Source organism: Lycium barbarum, chromosome 6 (genome assembly GCF_019175385.1).
Source record: "Lycium barbarum isolate Lr01 chromosome 6, ASM1917538v2, whole genome shotgun sequence".
Taxonomy (NCBI): domain Eukaryota; kingdom Viridiplantae; phylum Streptophyta; class Magnoliopsida; order Solanales; family Solanaceae; genus Lycium; species Lycium barbarum.
This window is the reverse complement of record NC_083342.1, coordinates 61560876-61569733: the sequence shown is the minus strand read 5'-3', so window position 1 is coordinate 61569733 and position 8858 is coordinate 61560876.

The following is an 8858-nucleotide window of genomic DNA, read 5'->3' as shown; positions in this document are numbered from 1 at the left end:
CAAAGTTATGCCAGTAGATGATGTCCAAATTATCGAAAAGTTAGCTTATGAAGAGGTACCCGTTGCTATACTGGATAGGCAAGTGCAGAAACTCAGGAACAAAGAGGTAGCCTCAGTTAAGGTCTTGTGGAGAAACAATAACCCAGAAGAAATGACTTGGGAAGCGGAAGAATACATGAAGTCCAAATATTCGCAATTGTTTCCACCCCCGGAAGAGATTCAAGATGAGACGCCATTATCATAAGGTATGTAATGCTTTCTTTTTAATGCTTTTAGTCGTGTGTGGCAATATTTTCTTGCTATTGTGTTGTAGCACTATGAGGCGATGGTATTGTGGGTTGCTGTGACAGGGTAGTAGTGCCATATTACAGGAGAAACTTATGTGAAATTTCTGGAATTTTTTTTTCTGAGAACTTAACATTCGAGGACGAATGTTCTTAGGGGGGGGGGGGGGGGGGGAGAATGTTACACCCCGGAATTTCGAGTTGTTGCGCGGTAAACAGACTAATGTAAGTTAAGGGGTTTATGGTGTCCCTACAAGTAGGAAGGGATACTTAATAATCCTAATTAAGATTCCAAAGACATTGGAGGGAGAGGAGAAAGCTTGTTGGAGAAAGTTAAGGTAGAGAGTGTCTTACCCCGTGCACGAATGTGGCAGTAGGTATTCCTGGTAGCTTACAAGACTATAAGTGGAACGGATCGAATCGACGAAATCAGAACTGAATCAGGAAAATTCTGCAAACACCAGTCACTGTCGACGGGCCGTTGACATAACGACGGACCGTCACTGTGCACCGTCAACATGTTTCAGCAAATTGGAATCTGTAGGTGCGACTCGACGAGACAAATTGATGGATCGTCGACACAACGACGGGACCGTCTACCCAACCATTAACATGTTTCTGCACTCAGGAATTTTTAGGCGTAAGTCGACGAAGCAAGCTCGTAGAAACCGCTTCTCTGGAACCTTCCAGTTTTAGCTATATTAGGACAATCCTTGTCCATAATTTTCAAATTTTACTTTCTTTCTAGTTCTTGAAAGCTCTAGAATATTCCTCACATCATATCATCACAAATCCAAGAGGAATCAAGGATCAAACACCAAGAATAAGTAAAATCAAATGTGTGGATGCTTACTAGCGTTTGTGGAGATCAAGAAGTTCTTTTGTATTAAAGTAGGGTTTTTCTCCATGTGAAGTATTGTCACCCAAAGTCCATTACCACATCATCAAAGGTGAGTTTTATGTTCAATTCATGTTATTAAGAACAGTGAGTGGTTGAAAGACTTGGATTATGGAAGGAAGAAGAAAATGTAGTGCAAGTATGGAGATAGTGATATTCTTGAACAATGACTTGACTTGAATTATAGTTCTTGACATGTTATGAGTACAATCTTATGGTGAATAATATAAATGATGATAAAGGAGTGTTATATGAGGATGAATAGGGTGTTATGTGAAAAATAAATATGATGTTGTATTATAGGTATGGTTATGGATGATTTTGAAGGTGGAATTGGGAAGTAAACAATGTTTAACTTAAAGAATCTATTGATTGTGATATTATGGGTGGTCTTATTGATGTTTGGGAGTTGTCTTATTTTATGGAAGAAGTTGTCGAAACAAAGTAAATGTCGCCACATTGTCATTAACTCTTAGTTGCTTTAGCTAAAGCTTAAGTATGTTTCTGGTTGTCTAATCTTAGTACAAATTCTCTTGAAGGTAGAATCGCGAGCTTGAAAGGCAAGCAATTAGATGATAGAGTAAAGAGATATAAAGGTTTGTAAGGCTATCCCCCTTCTTTCAAAGGCATGACTCTCACATTGTGATTTCTTCCCTATATTCCCATGACCTTCTTACATCCCTAAAGATGGAGGTTAAAGATCCTTAAGAGCTTCTTATGAGATAAAGAAGAGATACATTCTATGATAATGATGCTTTCATGACCTTGATAATCCTATGTTGATGATTCTATTGATGTTATTCCTTGTTGTTGCGTCACCTCATGATACTAGTTCTTTTAATGCGAGGCATAGCGATGATGATGTTTCGTAATGTAATCGAAGGTTCCCGACCTTACGTCACTCCGATAGAGTAATAGCTTTCATTTGAGCTCCCATGCATGCTTTAACTTATGTATATATAAGATTACACCGCGCCTACACGGACGGGCAGCACCACTACGTTGAGCGTAGTGCACGGCTTATGGATGATTACACCGTGTCTATATGGCACGGGCAGCACCACTCGTGGGCGGCGTGAGATGATTACCCCGGACGCGGGCTAATGATGTTATTGATTCAGATAGTTTATGTATGTAAGTGTGATATGTTTTAAAGGTAAGAGTGAGCATGCATGATCCCGCCTCAAGAGGCAAGTTGTTACAGTTATTTTTTCTTCTTATGCTTTATATATTTCCTTATTATGTTACCATATATGCCTTACATACTCATTACATTGTTCGTAATGACATCATTTTCTTTATGGACGCTGTGGTCATGCCCACAAGTAGACAGGGAGACGGCGCAGACGTTTAGGAGCTTATTTAGTGGATTTGCAGGAGCACTCCACTACTCCGGAGTTGCCACTTATTTGTACATCCTTTTGTGTATATATTGGGGCAAGGCAGGGTCCTGTCCCATCTTTATGATTTCAGTCTTCAGTTTGAGGCTCGTATATACTTATGCATGGGTTGTAGATGTTATGAGACTTCTTCAGTGTATATGTTGTACATCAGTTTTGTAGCCTTATAGGCCTATGTTTATATATGTTTTGGGAGGTGTTGGAGTTTGTTTCATGATAAGTTTGTGTTGAGAGTGATATATGCCCATGTTGGGTATGATAAATAGCGTGATGAGTGGTGTTCGGTAGCTAGCTCCAGGTACCCATCATGGCCCTCTAGTTGGGTCGTGAAAAAAGTACTCTTAGGAGGAGCCGTAGTCCTGGCCGAGATGGACGGAGAAGAGTGGCCCAAAGCTATCAATGCAGTCGCCCTCAAGAGATACTATGTTTAGGATTCTATTTGTTTGTAACTGCATTATCATTTCCTTGTAATCGCACTTCTGTAATAGAATAGGAAAAAACAAATCATCTATGTAATGAACTACGCAATGACCTGACTTGTCCACAGTGGAATACGTAGGCAGTCTATATTGGACCCGGTCACATTATTAGTAAAAACCAAAACTCAGTTACTTTGTTTCTGAAGTACATTCAACCTGAATTCCTACTACAACAGGATACGTAGGCGCTTTCGAGCTCAATCATCATAAAAGAAAACCAAAGAAACCCTTAGGAAACCTCAGAGACAACAAAAGCAGGAGAAATCAATGACATCAAGCTACAAGGATCGACACAAGAATCAACCGGCGTCGACTCTACACTGGGGCAGAATTTTTTAGAAGGTCTCAAAAATTCCTACCAGAAACAATCAACAAAGAAGATGGCAAAACAAAGCCATACACTGGGGCAAAGTTTTTTGGGGAACCTAAAAAATTCCTGCATAACAAGACAAAGTAAGGGCCACTCAAAGAAGATCCAGAAACTGGGTAGAATGTTTTGAGAAAGATCTCAAAAATTCTATCAGTTTGGACGTCGGCAATCATACCTCCCGGGAGAGCTAGAAGACCTCATTCAAAGACACATGTCATGACAAAAGATTTCTTTTAAGAAAAAATGCTTTAAAACAAATCGACACGCACTTTATAAATTTTTACTTTAGATTTTCAAAAATATGTCCATTAGTATAAGTACGCTCTAAAACCATCTCTCGAAATACAGAGCCCAAGAGGGTTGAAAGGAGCATCAAGAGGAGACACCAGACGGGAGGACAACGACGCTAATTGGCCTCTTAGGAAACTCACAATTTTTCTGTGGATGCAGGTTTTGTAACAGGACAGCAGACACGTCGTCAACCGGCTCACTCACAACGAAGGTAAAAAGCAAGTCTGACCACGAGGGTCACAAAAACAAATGGACAAAGTGTATCCGACCACGAAGATCATGAAAAAGAATGAACGATAAAGACACATCTGACCAAAGGGTCATGCAACAAACAAACGAGAAAAGACATATCTGACCACAAGGGTCATGCAACAAACAAACAAGAAAGACATATCTGACCACAAGGGTCATACAAAGAATGAGCAACCAAGGCATATTAGGCCAAGAGGGTCATAATAAATAAGCACAAAGATACACTCGACCAAAAGGGTCATGACAAAGACGAAAAGGCATAACTGACCACAAGGGTCAACAACCAACACAATGAACGAAAGAAATATTATCCAGCCAAAAGGGCCATATCTGTTATCTCCATCATATTTCCTGTTGCTGAGAGGGTCATTTCATGTTTACTTTCCTGCTGCCAAGAGGGTCATTCATACAAGCTGCCGAGAGGGCCATTATAAGTCTACTTTTCTGCTGCCGAGAGGGCCATTCATAAAAGCTACCGAGAGGGCCATTGTACGTTTACTTTCCTGCTACAAAGAGGGCTATTCATACAAACTACCGAGAGGGCAATTGCACGTTTACTTTCCTGCTGCCAAGAGGGCCATTCATACAAACTTCCAAGAGGGCCATTGCACATTTACTTTCCTACTGCCGAGAGGGCCATTCATACAAACTGACGAGAGGGCCATTCATACAAGCTGCCGAGAGGGCCATTGCACGTTTACTTTTCTGCTGCCGAGAGGGCCATTCATACAAGATACCGAGAGGGCTATTGTATGTTTACTTTCCTGCTACCAAGAGGGCTATTCATACAAACTACCGAGAGGGCCATTCATACAAACTGCCAAGAGGGCCATTGCACATTTACTTTCCTGCTACCGAGAGGGCCACTCATACAAACTGCCAAGAGGGCCGTTCATACAAATATCATGAAAATATCTGCAATATTTTCCTTTTCAGAAGTAGCTGCACAACCTCTAAAAAGGAGCCAGCAGTGCTGAACTAGACCCAAACGAATTACGGAGCAAACGTGAAACTTTTCTTACGCATCCGGTCAAGATAGGGTGCCCATGAGAGTCAAGCTCTCCGGCCAGGACTTGGAAGCCATCCAATCTTATACTTAGCCACAATCTGTCTATTTTATTAAAAATCACGACCGGTCGGATACACACCGGGGAAATCTGAAAGTGTTCCCGCAAAAGGGACATACTTTTCTCCAGCGAGTCGAACTACATGTGGCCTGATTCCTAGAGACCAGGGATATGTAGGCAGACTCAAAACCAGAGACTCGGCCACACCCTGACAACCATCCAGAAAAACCCTGATCACAACACCGGGAATCTCAGGACTTTCCTGCTAAATCACTTGAAAGTCTTTAATTGAGTCGAACTACAGGTGGCCTGAATTCTCATATAGCCCGAGATATATAGGAAACCCAGAAGCCAGGGTCCAGCCGCATATGTGAATTGCATGAAATTGAAGGGTAAGATGAATTGGGTCCGTAAAAAATTAGGGTTAGTCAAATTTCGTTGCTCAGGGGTGGTTCGCGATCCCCGAACACTGAAGGGGCAGTTGTTGGCACCTAATTTTTGACCTCCCGTAATTTGTTTTAATTACTCAGAGTCCTTGGAAAACAAATAAAATGAGTTGTGCATCTTAGGGAGTCTAAATATTTTTTATAAAATTACTTAGGATAATATTTTACCTCTTTAAATTGATAAAGGGATTTTCAGGGCATTATAAATTATATGAAAATTAATTGATAGTTTATGACATTTCTGGAATATTTTATTGGAATTAATCAAAAGATTTTTTTTTGAAGAAATATTTACTTAATTGTTGAATCAAGGAAATATCAGATTAATAAATAATTCATTCTATTTTTTATCCAAGGTAATTTGAGTAATTAAAGAATTAACCATTTTATCCCTCAACCTTTGATTCTGTGTGTTTGCATAGTTGTTTAATTAATAAATTGTCTTTGGTAATTAATTTGGTTAATTAGAGGGGGTCATTTTGCAAATTGATTTTGATTATTTAATTATTTTTACGTAAATGACCACATTTGAATTAACCAATTCATGGTTTAAGGTGATTGTTGTCATTGTTGCAAATTTAGCCTCCTAGTGTCTTTAATTGAGATGACCAAATCCATTGGCAAACCAATTGAGGTCATTAGCACAAATTAGCTTTAATTGGTTAATTAGTACCAAAATAAGGCTATATTTGAAATAATTAATCAGATTAAAATTAGACAAGGGTATTTTTGAAAGGTTATAATTTCAAAAACTCATTTAGTTTAAAAGCCAATTGAGGCCATATCTGCAAAAATGGATTTAATAGCCGTGTTTAAATTAATTACGTCCTAATTCGATCATGCTTAAAATATCATGGTTAATAATTGATATTTTTAGCTTGTACCATTTATTGGACTACATCTTTAGCCCTTCATACATATATATACACTATGTATACGTATATATATATATATATATATATATATACATTGTGTGTATATATATGTCAAAAAGGGGCCTTTTTGTTTTTTTTTAATATAAAATCGAGCCCAGTCCAAATGGACTTGACCCGGCCCATGAAACGTTTAATTGGAGGGGGGGGGGTATACGTATAACCTCCCCTCATTTTCCACTTCACAGACCCTAGGGGTCTCAATACAAAGGAAAAAGAGGTGAGGTGGATAGGGCAAAACCCTAGCGCCGCCTCTACCACTGCCCCACCCCCTTTTCCTTGTCATGTCCTATCGTAGGATGGCATGTAGAACATGGGAAAATTAGAGGAGAGGATGAAGCATTAATGACTTTGTCCTTTTCCATACGCCTTCTCCAAAAAATCCGTCCAACGCTCCCTTAAGGTACAATCCTTGCCAAGTCTTTATTTATTGCCGATTAACAGAGGGTTTAAGGTGAAAATGAGCCATTGATTTTAGTTTCCTTTCGATAAAAACCATATAGGGTTGAATTCAAGTGAAGACTTGTAACCCACAAGTCCCATATCGGTATTGTAGGATTTGAGACAAGTTTTGAGGTTCTATAAATAGAACCCCATCCCTCACCATTAAAACAAGTTTGAAAACCTTAAGAGGCTTAAACTTTGAGTTTTGCTCAAAATTTAGGCTTCATTAGTGTTATTTAGACTTCAACTAAAAGGGTTTGAGTCTTTTCTTCTAAAACTTTATTTCTTTTCCGTGTCCTGTATTTGGTGTGGCTAAGTTTGATTTTGGAAGCACAAAGGAGGCTCCAAGTCCATTCTTGCGCCGGTTGCACTCAAAAAAGGCAATAATTTACTATTTTATTTGTTTTTTTTTTAATTTAAGTTCCTGCCCATGTTAATGATAGTTTGGTGTTGTTGATTGTTACATGTGTAGTTAAATATAGTTTAGTATTAATAATATGCTTAGTTTAATGTTTATTGCTTAAGCAATGATTTTTGGCTTGAGTTATGTTAAAGGTTTATCAATCCCATACTTGTTTGACTGCTTCTGATTATGACAGATTGGCTTAGATAGTTACTGATATGACATGTTTGAATTGATCTCTAAGTGATATTCTATGAATGAGAGTGCATTTGGGTATTTGAAGGGTCTCTTGACACTGTTAATGAGAGGTGGATCTAGGAAAGCCTTAAGATGATCTTTGCTTTGTCTAAAATGGTTAATCAACTAGTAAAACAGGTATGTTAAGTGTTGACAGTCGTCATACTTGGTTTAACCCAATGATGAGATGCCAGATTCTCAAAATGGCCTTAAGAAAGAACTTCAAAGGTTGGCTGGTTAACGTAAAGTATGTATGTGCTATATGTAGAGAAATTGTCTTTCCCAAGATTGATCACCTAAGACTTGAGAATTAAAAAGATAAAAGAAGAAGGGAAATAATGGAAAAGTTTTGGTGCAAGTCTATCCAGGTCCCTTTGTGAAAATGCTTGTACTATTTTGGATGTTGTGGTTTAAATGATAAAATGAATAGTAGTCATGGACAATAGGGAGACTAATGGTGATGTTTGGGGTTTTCTGTAAAGCTAAAATGGGTTGTATTTGATTCTATCTTGATTTATCATGTGTAGATTAGTCCTAAAGGAGAACATATGTGCTTTGAGATGCTGTATGATATAAAAGAACAAAACTACTTCATGATTAGAGCTTTGGATTGAGATTCTCTTGAACATTAATCTGTGTCACTGTCCTCTGTCCTCTAAATATTTATGTTAGGATTGTTTTAGTGATCATCTTTGTAACTTAGCCATACGACCTTTAAAGTTTGGATAGGGTTTAATGAGTCAATTATGGTAGACTTGTGATAGCAATAAGCTATTATAAACCTTCCCAAGGCTTTTAGTGATTGTCACACGGGATGGGGATAAGGTCAGGATAGGGAAAGGTATTGGGAGAGTAAAAGGTGAGCTTGGACATGAACTGAAGGTAATGACTAGTGGAACCCAGTATCCCTTTTTACTGAAAGGAGATTCAGGAAAAGGAAATGGGGAGGTGATGACCCCACCCTATCGTGCTTCCCTTTTAGGACCTTGAGGCCTCTTCCTTTTCCTTTGAACCTTTTTTTCATTGTTATGGGACAAATCAGGACCTTAGGTGGACTAGGAAAGCTTAGCCATATCGGGGAAAATGGGAGGGGGTGGGGGACCTAGAACTAAAAAATGACCTGCTAGCACTTGTAAAGCTTAAGTCATGTGTTTTCAATATGTCTTCTAAAAAGGATTTTAATCCAGGGTGGTTGGTTGTCTGTGCTGTTGTTGTTTGAGTTAGGTGTTTGATAAGGAAGTTGGATTAGGGAGTGTACTAGTAATGATCCAAGTCAATACCATTGAGGGACTGAGTAATAACCTATGTTTGTTGCCTATTTTTATTTATAATCATGTGCATCCTATTTTCTTTAA